The sequence below is a fragment of the Lycorma delicatula genome, chromosome 7, assembly GCF_047948215.1.
Source record: "Lycorma delicatula isolate Av1 chromosome 7, ASM4794821v1, whole genome shotgun sequence".
Lineage (NCBI taxonomy): Eukaryota > Metazoa > Arthropoda > Insecta > Hemiptera > Fulgoridae > Lycorma > Lycorma delicatula.
Window position 1 is genome coordinate 134,576,842 of NC_134461.1, and position 13,262 is coordinate 134,590,103.

At 33.8% G+C, this 13,262-nt stretch overlaps 1 protein-coding gene across 1 annotated transcript in view; it reads left to right on the forward strand.

The window, feature by feature from the left end:
* The first annotated feature begins 1,427 nt into the window (after nucleotides 1–1,427).
* Nucleotides 1,428–13,262, forward strand: part of LOC142328404 (HEAT repeat-containing protein 5B) — a 291,250-nt gene continuing 279,415 nt past the window's right edge. The window contains exon 1 of the mRNA XM_075372109.1: nucleotides 1,428–1,790. The gene's annotated coding sequence lies outside the window, so the exon portion shown is untranslated. The remainder of the gene's footprint in view (nucleotides 1,791–13,262) is intronic.

Genomic DNA, 13,262 nt, shown 5'->3' on the forward strand with positions numbered 1-13,262 from the left:
AGTTTCTTAGTTTATCTACAAGCAAAATTTCAGGTTAATTTCTGCTGTGGCAAGTATAATACATTAACAGATTTTTTAAATTCAACCAAATTTTTTATTGAATATATACCAATAAGCGAATACATATTCACAAATATATATAATCTGATCCCTAATAGTGGACACTATGATGGATGACAATAAAATGCCATGCCTGACTGGAACTTCTGGTTTTATTATTTAATAATAATGAAACATTAGGATTACTTTTACTTAGATTACTAATATTTTTTTGATTTTTCACAATAATAACAGAGATATAATAACACATGATTTGTATTAATGGTTGGAAGAATTTTGTTAAGTGATAATCAACAAGCAATGTATCTTTTTATAAATAAATAAACAAACAGAAAATGCAAGCAGAGTAAACTATCCTGATTTATTCTGGTATAGGTATTAATCTGTCTTAAGTACCAGATAGCTCTTTTATGATTCATTTCAGGCCCCTTCGCACTCTGGGTATATTTTGAATATTAAGGGTAACAATGCACCACCCTGTCATATAACTCTTTAAATTTTAATGCTTCAAACTATTTCCACCATCTCATATATATAACCTACATAATCTTGTCATCTAGTCCTGCTTTACTAAATATACCAATAAGCTTTGTTGCCCAATCTTTCTTTGTATTCCATCAACTCACTTTATTTTTTAACATTATCCTGCACCACCGCATTCTAAATCACTTTCTCTTGCTATTGGTCCACTCAATACCACTATTTTAAAGAGTTTTTTTTTTAATAATTAAATCTAAGTTTTATATCAGCATATTTGTTTCTGCAAAGCAGCTTATTTAGCTTACACTTAAATAGATGGAAGAAATTTTATGAAATTTCTGTCTAGTTCGTCCGCATCACCCTTGCACTCTGTAAGAAGAAATGTCAGCGTTTTATTTAGTTTGTATAAAGGCAAAGAATAACCTATTTTATTAATAACTGATTTGCGGCCATACTTGAAATTAAATTGAAGTGGGTTAGAGGGGTAAACTGACAGGTAAACAATTGGGCAGATGGAATATTTCATTCATTGATCACATGGCAAAGTATGATTTAGACTTAACAGAAAGATTGCCACTTTTTAAATACATGGTAATACTGTTTTGGAAGAGCTTTTCGGATCTATTTTGCACCTTCTTTGACAACGGCCATTGTATATAGTGCTTACATGATCAAAAACATTTTTTGGAAGGATACTAGATTTTATTACAGTAATGTGTAGGCTTTTAATGGATTTTACACATTTACATTAAATCCATGAAATATTTATCTCCGACTACATACTCACCCATATACCATTAATATCTAGGAAGCGTCCTCCTAATAAATGTTAACATTTAGCATTTTGACGGAGGCGATCAGTCATTACTATATTTTCGCATTTTATATATCGCTATTCTTAACATTTTAATAATTCACTTCATTCATTTCAACAAACATTGTTTGTTTCTAAAGCGTAACATACAACCCGTACTACTAAACAAATGTTTCGCAGGTTCATTGAATGTTAACCATTAGGAGCGCTAATAGCAATCGAATTTTGCGTTTCTTTATTGTCGACTCTTGTTATCGTTTGGGGTTTATGGGTATGGTTGACGGTTTTACATGTAAACACTTCTTCCACTGTTATCGATGAAGTAATTAAGAAATTGTAGTGTTTTGGTTCTTAAAGTGATTAAGCTAATAAGGTGGTATAGTGTTTGTGACGATCTTTGTAACAGGGAAGACTGTTTATTCTTCACATAATCGGGGTAAGCTGACGTTCAGAATTTGGGTAAAGTAGATATTTTTAAATATGTCGTTAGCAGAAGTAGTTAATATTTCGTGTTTTTTTAAATATTTTTTATACTAGTCTCATTCGTTTGATTTTTATGTATTACTTTTTTTGTAATCTTTGTTTTTAATAAAGTAGTTTTCATAGTTTGGTGAGGTAATTTTGTGCTTAAAAAACAAATTTATTTAGATATATGATTCAGATTTATTTTTTAGTATTATTTTGTAATAAACTGATTAAACCAAAATTTACTTATCATTGTAGTAGAAATAAAAAATCAGCAGCAGTTTTCGATTAGGCCTAGTGTGTTTGTGTTAATGTGAAGTTGGGTAGCAGTCTGTGTTCTTAATTTGCTAGAATGATTCACTTTTTCGTGTATAATTTGTCATCCGACCCCATTAATGAGGTATTAGTTTAAGCTTGATATTTAATGATAGAAAAAATTTATACCTCGTTTAGTAATATTCTGAAACAGTCCTTTGATCTCTTAGTTATTCTTAACCTAGTCTTAAGAGCACCTTAGTTCTGAGTAACATATCAAATACACAGTTTCTAATACTCTTGATGTTTTCCTGATTGTATAGACTAGTAAGTGTAAGAAATTTTATTTTTAACAATACAATTGTTCAGTTTTTATACTTGGGTTCTACCTTCACATATTTGCTGATGATGTGGAAGACAAGTTCAGTTAGGTTTGGTATTTCTTTATTCTTAACTGGGCTTAAAATTGGCTGCTATGGTGATTAGCTAATAATAATTTTTTTATGTACTTACTGTTTGTAATGTAGTTCTGATGAGTAGACAGTTAATATTTTTCCTTGCCAAATACAATTTAATTTACAGAATCCTACTTCTTGAAGATCAATATATAGTATATTATTGGATAACATTCAAGTGTGTTAAGATTAAATAAATAAATCTTTTATTTTGATCAGTACATTTAGAGATTATATCGGGAGGGTAAGATTTTTTTATCACAAAAAAGTTACCGCCCCAGCGTTTACTTGGATGGATCAAGGGAAGCCATGATTACACCTTAATTAGAGTAAAATCACAAAGTATTCAATTATTTATGAAATAAAAAATAGATGAGATTAAAATCCATATTTCTTTTTTTAAATATTCAACTGTGATATTATGTAGATAAATACATGAAGATACTAAATATAGAAGTAATTACAAAATAATTAATTCAGAATGCATTAATAAAACATACTTGGGCATTATGTATATAAATGTAGATACAGAAAATTCAGTTTTTTTAAAAAAGTATTTTTAAAAAAATAATTAACAGTAATATTGTTTGTAAAGAAAAACTTTTCATTGTACTTTAAATAAACTGGTGGGGAGATTTTAAAAAAGAAATCATTTATTAAAAATTGTAGTGGAAGACAAGTAAGGTCCTTTCTTGTAAGCTGAAGAATTGTACTCAGTTTAATGAAGAAAATTCTGATGTGAAATCTGATAGAGTTTGATATCAGTATTTTTTTAGAAATAAATGACTATTCTTTTTACAAAATATTGCGTGTTTAGAAGTACAAACCCACATGTAAGGTAACATTTTTAATTTTATAAATATCGGTTGACATGATTCAGTCACATGCAGCAACTATGAACTGACAGCTCACTTTTGACTTGAAAACTAGTTTGCCTTTTCTGTTTTGTGCCCTGTACTCTTTTATTTTTTGTTTTTTCTTGTGGATTTATATAAAATTATGTTGTAGTATTGTTTAAATTATCTAGTAAATTATTATTAAATGTTGTAGATAAATAATTATATAAAGCTATTATCCATGTTGATCTGTAAGGCTTACAGATAAGATAGAAATCGGGTATTGTATTTGTATGCAATGTTAATATCTCACTGTTCTGTGCACAAAAATTAACATACTTGCATAATAATGTTGCATTATTCAAAGTATTGTTCAGGTTAGTTGTAGGTAAGAGTATAGAATTTGTTAAATGTGTAGCATAGTTTTTAAAAGTACTTAGTAAATTACTTTTCTCTCAAGTGATTCTGCTTTTTGGATGACATAATAACAAAGTGGTAAGCGGGAAAGTTTGCATTTTGTTAATATTATACTAATGTATGGTTCTTTGTGAAGTTGAAATCATGTTTTTGTTAATCACCGTGTAACAGTTTGCTGTTAAACTGTAGTTTAAGTTTTTAGAATAACACGAATAAATGAGCTAAATATTGTCCTGATTTACTGTAAACTCACTGTCGCACTGTAAACGCACTGAGTGAAAAAGTGCTAGTCTTGTGTTCAGATGGCTGTAGGTTCCAAACTCGGAATATTTGGAAAAAACAACACAGTTCTTAAATAATGCATAAAAAAAGAGTGTGGAGCGCATAACAGAAAAGATCCAACTAGTTATGACACTAGGGATTTTGGTTAGTTTTAATTTGATTTGGTTTTGCTTAGTTTGACTTAGAAACTACACATCAGTAAGGGTACTGTGTATAAATCCCGAGTTATTACTTCCTTGTACTACATACAAATTTATATAAATTTTGGTTTTCAGATTTCAACAGAAATATACATTTTGACCATCCCTGAATCCATTTTGACTAGTTTAGGCGTGACGTCTGTATGTACGTATCTTGCATAACTCAAAAATGATTAGCCGTAGGATGTTGAAATTTTGGATTTAGGACTGTTGTATTTAGGTGCCCAACACCTCCTTAATCAATGGGGAGGTGTTGTGCACCTCCCCATTTGATTGCTATGAACTGAATCAAAAGTGCCCAAAATTCAAACAAATTTGGATTTTGGACTTTTTCTTAACTCCAGTAATAAGTCCTCATCGAGAACTTTTCAATGATATATCATAATGGCACTTATTTTCATCGGTTCCAGGGTTATAGCCAAATGACATTTTTTATTAATGAAATATTTGGATCCTATAGTGGGAAGGCACATCAGTTCAAATCAAACCTCATCTCTTTTCTTTAATTTTTTTTTTAATTTAAATATATTGATTTATTATTGATTATTAACTTCTGATTGTAAAAAAAAATCTTTACAATAATAATGAAGAATAAAAATAAATTATGAAAAATATCACAAGTTATTAATGACATAAAATTTTATGTACTTTTAATTTTAAAAAAATGTGTATATGTAATTTAATAGACGTACAAGGTAGTCATAATGGTGTCCACATGAGATTTTTTTTATATTATTATAATGTTAGTTTTTTCCATGCAATCTTGTATCGAGTAGTTGGTGTATCATAATTTGTTTTTAACTAACTGGTAGTTTAAGTCAGGTTATGTTATTTAAACGTAACAGGAATCTGTTGTTTATTATAGTGGTATTCAGCTGAGAAGTTTAGTTTATAGTGCGCATTTTGGAATCGGAGTGTCTGTTAGTTTATGCTTTATTATGGACCAGCACTTTTTCACAACTTCTACAAACCAGTAGATAGTGAACAATATTAATCGCAATGTCAATAAATGTGATAAAAGAGGAATTTAGCTGTGATGTTTATCGTTACCATCTCTCCATGTCGGCTCGGTAGTTTATGTTAGTTACAATTTTTTATACCTAGTTTAACATAACCTTGGTATAATAAAGTGATGTTATTGATGTAATTGTACCATCTTGCGGGCATATTTTTTGGTAAGAATTTGTTCTACTTGTTTTAAAGATTTCTACTTGGGCAGTGAAATAGGAGAACCTCTCAGAAGCTTATCTGTTGCTTAATATTTACATTCAGACGTGAAGTAATTTTGTTTTAAGATAAGAATTTGTATTTTTATTATTTCTCTAATTTGTCTAATTTATACACCATTGCGTTTGAAGATTTGTCTTAAAAAGCCAGTTTTACTAAAATATTTAACTTTTTCTGTTAATATGCATGCGGGTGTTTTACCTTGGTTTATTTAACCGTCGGTTGAAAGTCTGATTATCATGAAATTTTTATATTTGAAGCTACAGTTTTTATTTAACAAGGTTTGGAGTTCTTAGAAAAGATATCCTATTATAAAAAGAAATATAATTTAATGTTAATAAATTAATCATACGGCGTGCATATTATAAAAAGTTTAGTTAAATTTAAAAAGTTAGAAAAAATCTTTTATAAGATTTCACATACAGTATTTAGAAAAAATAAGTAAACATCATTTGCTAACAAGAAAAATTATTCAATAAATCTCAGTATATATCCTGGTTTTAGATATCCTTCTAGATTTCATTCTGCCTAAATGCTAAATCTTTGTATTTGTGTTTATATTTTTTTCAGTACAGTCAAAATTTTCCGTGTCAATTTACTCTCTTTGATAAAGATATTTTAAACTTCTAATGCAGTGTTAGCATACCGTCATTCTGCCCGCTTTTTTTTACTACCACATTAATACCGCTTTGTACCTCAAACCTTATTTTGAGGTCATTAACCGTATAGATCGCTTGGTGATCTGAAAAATTTTTACAGGCAAATTTTGAGTCGTAGGGTATCTTATGCGCAAGAAGCAAGTTATTGCTGTTTGTCTGCCCAGACCGACAGAACAAACAAAGTATTAACAGATAAAGTAATACAGTCTTAGATGTAAGGGTAAGGAGGTAAATCTTGTATCGCTAGATACATAATACGTCCTGCATTGTTAACTATTATTAGTTTTATATGTGGATTATTTAATTAGACTGGGATGTAATATTTAGCGCTTGAAAAACTACCGCTAAAAATTAACTTTCTGTGACATCCCCATGATGAGGTATGTTAAATGAATCCCTGGTTATTGTACAAAGCCTGTCGAGTTCTGAACTACCTAGTTGTATTTTTGAGTTGTTTTTTAAATGACAGTGTACAATTGATGATCGCATCTAGATATTTTGGAAATATGTTATATCGAAATATAGTGCAGAATTTTACCTTAAATTCCCATTTCCTTAATTTTTCCTTAAATTCACTGTCAAATCACGTGGTCAATATTACATCCGTTACTCTCTTTTCTTTATTTTGGTTGTTCTTTAATACTGGTAGATTGTTGCCTTAACAAAAGTTATGCGCTGCAGTTTCTATAAGACCAGACAAATATAGATTAAACAACAGAGTCGTTGATTATTAATACTTGAACGGATCCTTGACGTTTTTGTTTTTAATTTTCTTACTTTAATAGTCTTTTCACATAATATAGCTTCGAAATTTTCAATCGTTTAGCGTATTACTAATGAGATTCTGCGTAGTTCTATACGGTAAAAGTTTTAGAAATATGTATGTCGACTAAATCATCCTTCCAAACTGCATCAACGACAGCGGCAAAATCATTAAACACAGCCATTGTTTTAAATATTTTCTGGAACCTAATTTTCTAAATGTAATTACAAAGATAGAATTTGATCTCGGCCACTACAAGCTTACTGATGTTAGTCTAAACTTGAAGATCGCGTTATTGACCTGTGAGTTTTTCACTTGTATTCAAAAATAGAAAGATGTAAAAATAATAGTTATTAGAAGAAAATATTAATTTTCCGTAAGGATGGGGGAGGAAATGATTAACTTCAGTTTTAATTAATTAAAACATCTTATGGAAGGCAACTTATGGCCTCTTATGGAAAGGGATTTCCCTGACCTCTTTGACGTCATTAAGTTTTAAATCTTTTTTTAAATTTATGTAGTTTTAATATCATAAAATTTCAATTCCTGTTAATGAAGGGGCTTGAGGATCCTAGATTTGTTCATTAGCCTACAGGACTAAAAGTTTTGCCTTAAGAAACAGTACAACATTTTAAAATAATAAAATAAGTATCCTTTTAGGATACTTATTCCGAGCTTTTTGGGGCAAGAGGCTGGGAATCTCTTGTGCATTATTTTAATTTTGCATACCGTTTTTAAAGCCGGTATATGTTTCGAAAAGACTAGTTAAAATGTTGCAACATCTGAAACAACATATTTTTAATATTTTATGGCAAAGTACAGCCTGAAAAAAATGATTACAAATTGTTTCAAAATTAGGGGGTCTGGCCGTGGCTCCCAGAACATAAAACACGCTCGGGGCTACGAAACTCTTGACATCACTATTTTTTTTTTCAATGTGGCTTGAACCTCTAGTATATAATTTGCATTTAAATCTTTTTCTGACTAGAGATGTTTAAAAAAATAACAGTTAAAATACACTATATTTCAATTAACTGTTAAATCAGAAATCATATGATATTTAATAGTCTTGCAGGGCATCGAGGTGCTTATCGAGCATGGTGCCCTAAACCTGTATACAATTTTACATTTTTATGCGTTGTAATTCATCGATAAAGAATAGGCTAAATATCACGGAATTGCATTTTTTCCTGATGTAATTCGCACGGGAATCAAAGGCTAAAGATGATTGAAATCTTTTCAAACATTTCACTGTCAGTGTGATACACTTTTGGATTGGAAAATCAAATTCTGTAGTTTGATAGATTAAGATCATCAGTTTTCTTATAGTCAGGCTTACAGATATATTGTCGTCGAATGGATTCGACGGCACGTTGCGCATTATAACCTTGTAGTAGCCCTTAGAAAGGCGTTGTTGTCGTCGATTGGCTTTGACGGCCCGTTGTCATTTATAATCTTGTGCTGACCCTGTTGGTGTCCATCGGGAGATCCCACGTGGAGGCGGCCACGGAAATTCTTTTGTCTTCTTCTTCTTGGTCGTCTCCAGGTAGTCGACGATGAATTAAAAATTCACGCTCGTGCACGCTGTTTTATTGGAGCCTGAGAGCGGTGGGGCCGCAGCGCCGCTATGGTGGGAGGACTGCGCGGCGGGACTGACGCTTGCACCAGCGCGTACGTATACTATGCTCCCGCTGACATCTAAGCTGCTACCGTTGCCGTCCACCGATATTAAGTTAGGCATATATGTGGTAACAACACACACACACACACAGAGACACAGCCACAGACGGACACACACACACACACACACAGCCACAGACAGACACACACACACACACACACAAGACAAATTCAGGAGGAAAGGGAAATAATTTGAGAATTTGATTGAAATAAGAAAAAAGTTCATACTAACATATGTCCGAAAATATTTTGTTATTGAATTATGGTTACCGGAAAGTTTTGCTCGGATTTCAGTTCCCCTGGTCAAATGAGGTGATACTAAAGTTTTTAAGACGTTAATAAGGGGTAAACTTTACGGTTTCGTATGTTTTTTGATCTGAACAATCGAATAAACACCCGTAACATTTATTAACAACACGTAGCATCATTTTATGAACAACGAGTAGTATTCAGATTAATTTCGAAGCATGCAGTTAGGTTTAGATTTTTTAATTAGATTGTTGTCAATCTAATCTTTCAAAGGTTAAATTTATTGTACTACCTAAAGATTCATCACGAAGTTCGTTAGAACTTCGCCCACAAGAGTCCGCAGATCTGGATGGCACGGCTAAGTTAACGAACTTTGCACATCTAAACATGACCTAACCTGAAAGTGAAATGAAAATAGGAAAAAAAAAACATGAAAACATTATGTTTCAGTTCAGTTAGATGTGCAATAAAGAGTACTTTCAAGAATTTTGTTAGACAACGGTTTTTCCTTCAATTTTATGAACCGCGGGTCTTGAATATGTCACTTTTCCTCAAAAAGACTGGTTTACAAATCGCGCCGCTATGTAGCAGTACTTAATAGTACTAGGTAGCGTACAAAACTTGATAATGTACTTGAAATAATAAAGTTTAAAAGAAAATATACTACAGCTTGTTTTAAAAGTAAATGCTGTTATGTAAATGAAAGTACTGAAGATGAAACAATTTTTTTAATTCCCATCGCTAATTTAAATAAAAATAAAAGTATTAGTTTACAAGAGATTATACTAATATTATTAAAAAAGGAAAAATATGGTACGAAGTGACTATCAAAAAAAAAAAAAAATTGCGCGTGAAATTCAGTTTGTTTGTTCTAGAAAGGCAATAAATTTTAATAATAAATCCTTAAGATAACGATCAGTAATTCATAAACAAATAAAGGAATAATCTAACAAAACGCAGTGATATCTAAAACAATTACAATGAAATTGTAAACCGTACGGTAAGAGTCACGGAAGATATCATTTCTTCCGCGCAAAAAACAAAAATTTCTGTAATATATATAAAACTATTTTTAACAAAATGATACCGATATCAAAATACTACATTTCTATTATCAAAATCTGTTATTAATTTAGAATTTTGTTTAAAACCAATACATGTTAAATATATGTAATTGACAATAGATATACAATAATAGATAATAAACAATGTTTAAGCGTTCCATATAATAAGCAAAAAATCTGATGACATCACATGACCTCCTTGTATGTCTATTAAGTAACATATACACATTTTTTTCTACATTACATTAAACTTATTTCATTTGAAAATGAGATACGATCTTCCAATTCTTTAATAAAGCGAACGGTTACACAATCGGTGAAGTATTAGTTTTTATCATCCTAACCCCTTTGGCCAGTGCCCAGCATCTGTTGCACTTTATGACACATCCTTCATCAACTCCATTCTGCTGGAGTGCCATCCAACCTTGATCCGCCAACCTTGATTTGAAAGCGATAGGATACCATGCAGCCGTGGGTTTAGCGGCATCTAGACGATGGTTGATGAGGTTAACGTCACGCGGGACTCTGCGATGGAGCCGAGTGGGAGTAGGAGGTCTGTCCGCTTCTCCCTAGTGGACCAGACCGTAGTCCATTATTTACCCTAAGTCTGGGGTTTGAACTAAAGTTGAATTCAGTAAGGGAAACTAGGACTAAATTTCGTTGTTGCGATCAACATCTTTGGTGGTATGTTGTGTTTAATTGCCTCGAATTACGAGACATTCACGAAATTGGCTCATAATAAGTAGAACTAGTCGCGGGGTTCGTGCTTCCGCGAGCTCGGTTAGCTAGTTCAGAGGTAACAGTAGCCGGTTCTTGATGTAGGACATTCAAGATGTCTGGACGAGGCCTACAGCTAAGGCAAAAGCCGAGTCAATAAATCACAATGGACGGATCCTTTAGTAGTGGCCAGTTCGCTGATCAGAGACTGCCTGGAGCCGTCAAGACCTCCACTTTCGGGAGGCTGTCTGTTTATCGCAGGCGGCGGCCCGGGAGAAGATGGTAGTCCTCTGACCTGACCCTGCTGCGCCCAAGGGTGAGGTCTGCGCGTAGAAGGTACCAGCGTCGCCCCCTAATGGAGAATGTCATCGTTGACTTGCGCGCTGATAGCCTGCGTGTCTACCGGCGCGTCCGTAGTGAATACGTTCATGCCACCAAGGAAGCCAAACTCACGTTTTGGCAAGACTCCGTACGCGAATTGCAGCGCAACCCCTGGCAGGTCCCGAAATCATGTTACCGGCCAAAGCCATTGCACATGTTGTTCGGTGCGAGTTTGGTGGTCGGGACCACACGTTAATGGCGACTTACCAGTTGTTCCTGGATACTCTGTTTCCAGATGCTCCGGAGGGTGAAGCAGAAGTCGGTGTCAGGGTGGGTGAGACGCTATTTCCTGGCGTGCGGGCTGTGGATCCCGTAGATATAGACAGAGTAGTTTCTCGAATGGCACTAAGAAAGGCACCGGATGTTGACCAACTTGACCGGACTTCTATCATCTGCTGTCGTAAGAGCGCCGCTTGAATCTATCAATAATAAAATTAATAATTTAACTATCGATAATTAAATTTATCTCGTCAAAGTCAGCAACTCGGTGCCACGCCTAGGCCGCTGAATCCCAGCAAGTACCTGTCCACCATTAAAGCGCTTGGATCCTTAATCTGGCTGGTAGCCAGCCGTATCTGTCGGTTAGCTTCCTACCGCAGCGCGGCAGGAGTCTGCAGACTACTGATGTCGGTTGAACAAAGCAACCGCATCAAGGAACTTCCACACTGTCCGACAATGCGGCTCTCGCCACATTGACTCGCCGCTTGTGAGGCCAATTTTCCCATGACCTCTAAGTTCCAGGGTGGCCTGAGTTCTGCCCCCCTCCCCCAAGAGCAGGGCAGTTCGAACATCATGTGTTCGTTCGACTGGACCTCTCCGCAGACGCACAGCCCATCAGCTACCAGGCGGAACCGAAACAAATATTGGTTTAAATTTTCATGGTTGGAGAGTTTTCGGGCTCCCGTTACCCTTGTATGCTTGTTCAACCGGCATCAGTGGTTTATGTAAGGGAAAGACTCCTACCTCGCTGCTGTGGGAAGCTATCCGAAAGTTATGGCCGGCCATCATCCAATTAAAGCTCCTAGCGCCTTAATGGTGGACAGGTACTTGCTGGCATTCAGCGGCCTAGGCCTGGCAGAGAATTGTAGTCTTTCACGAGATAAATTTATTTATCGATAGTCATATATGTTTTAGTAATTGACGGGGTGCGCCTATCCGTTTTAGTGATGTATGACAAGTGGGCGGTGGGACACGCAAGCGAGTCGTGTATGGTACCACGCTTATTCCGCTCACCCCTTTAGGTTAGCTCTAGGAGCTAGTTAGGACACTGGTCGCTAAACTGATTGGAGGCTTAGTAGCCGTTTGTGGCACAGACATTCGGTCTTATACTTTAGATCGATCGAATGGGGTGATTGCGGTAGAAATGCCATGCAAATCTCAAATCCGCGTGAAATGCTCAAAAACATTTGTGCGCATAATTAACCGATAGCTTTTATTTTAATCGACCTTACCGAATTTGTCACTTTTAGACTACTGCTTTTCCAGTTTTCGACCGTTTACTAAGCAGTAATATTTTAATCGGAAATGCGTATTAAAAAATAATATAAGCCTTATAGTTTTATTTAATTCAAAATGCGAACCGTGCTAAAGACATAACGAAAAACCTTTTTCCTGCAGATGTTACTTCACTCGTGTTGTTCTCTGAATTTACCGGTCTGAATTAAAGAAGCGACGAAGTCATACGCTTCGATGTTTCTTATAATATGACGCTTTATTTTATACGACAAGCCGTGTCTGATAGACGCTACAATCGAAGAGGAAACCGCGGTCGCTTAAACTTATCTAATAAAGAAAAGATTTAACTTTATTATCCGAAAAAGTTTTTAAATTTATCTCGTAAAAAAAAAAATTAACCAAAAACTATTTTTATACGCCGTACACAAATGTTACGGCGTATAAATTAAATTTTTCAATTTTTTTTTTGAATGGTTGATGTTAACATCACGTTAAGGTTTCTGTATCTTCAAACAAAATTTGAAAACTTCAGTACGAATTTAATTGCGAACGATTAAATTTGTATTTTATTACGACACTAAAATCAGATGTGATAATAATATATATAATTTACGCGATAATAATAATTAATTTTATTTCAACGGCCGAGATAGCAAAAACATCTCTTAATTTAAAAATGTATTATGTTTTTTATTAATATCAAATAAATCCGTTACGAAGAAGCAGAAATGCCCGCGAAAATCATTCCGGAATCGTCAAATTGTAAAATCGTAACTGAAAAACATTTTAGTTTCCTTTACCTT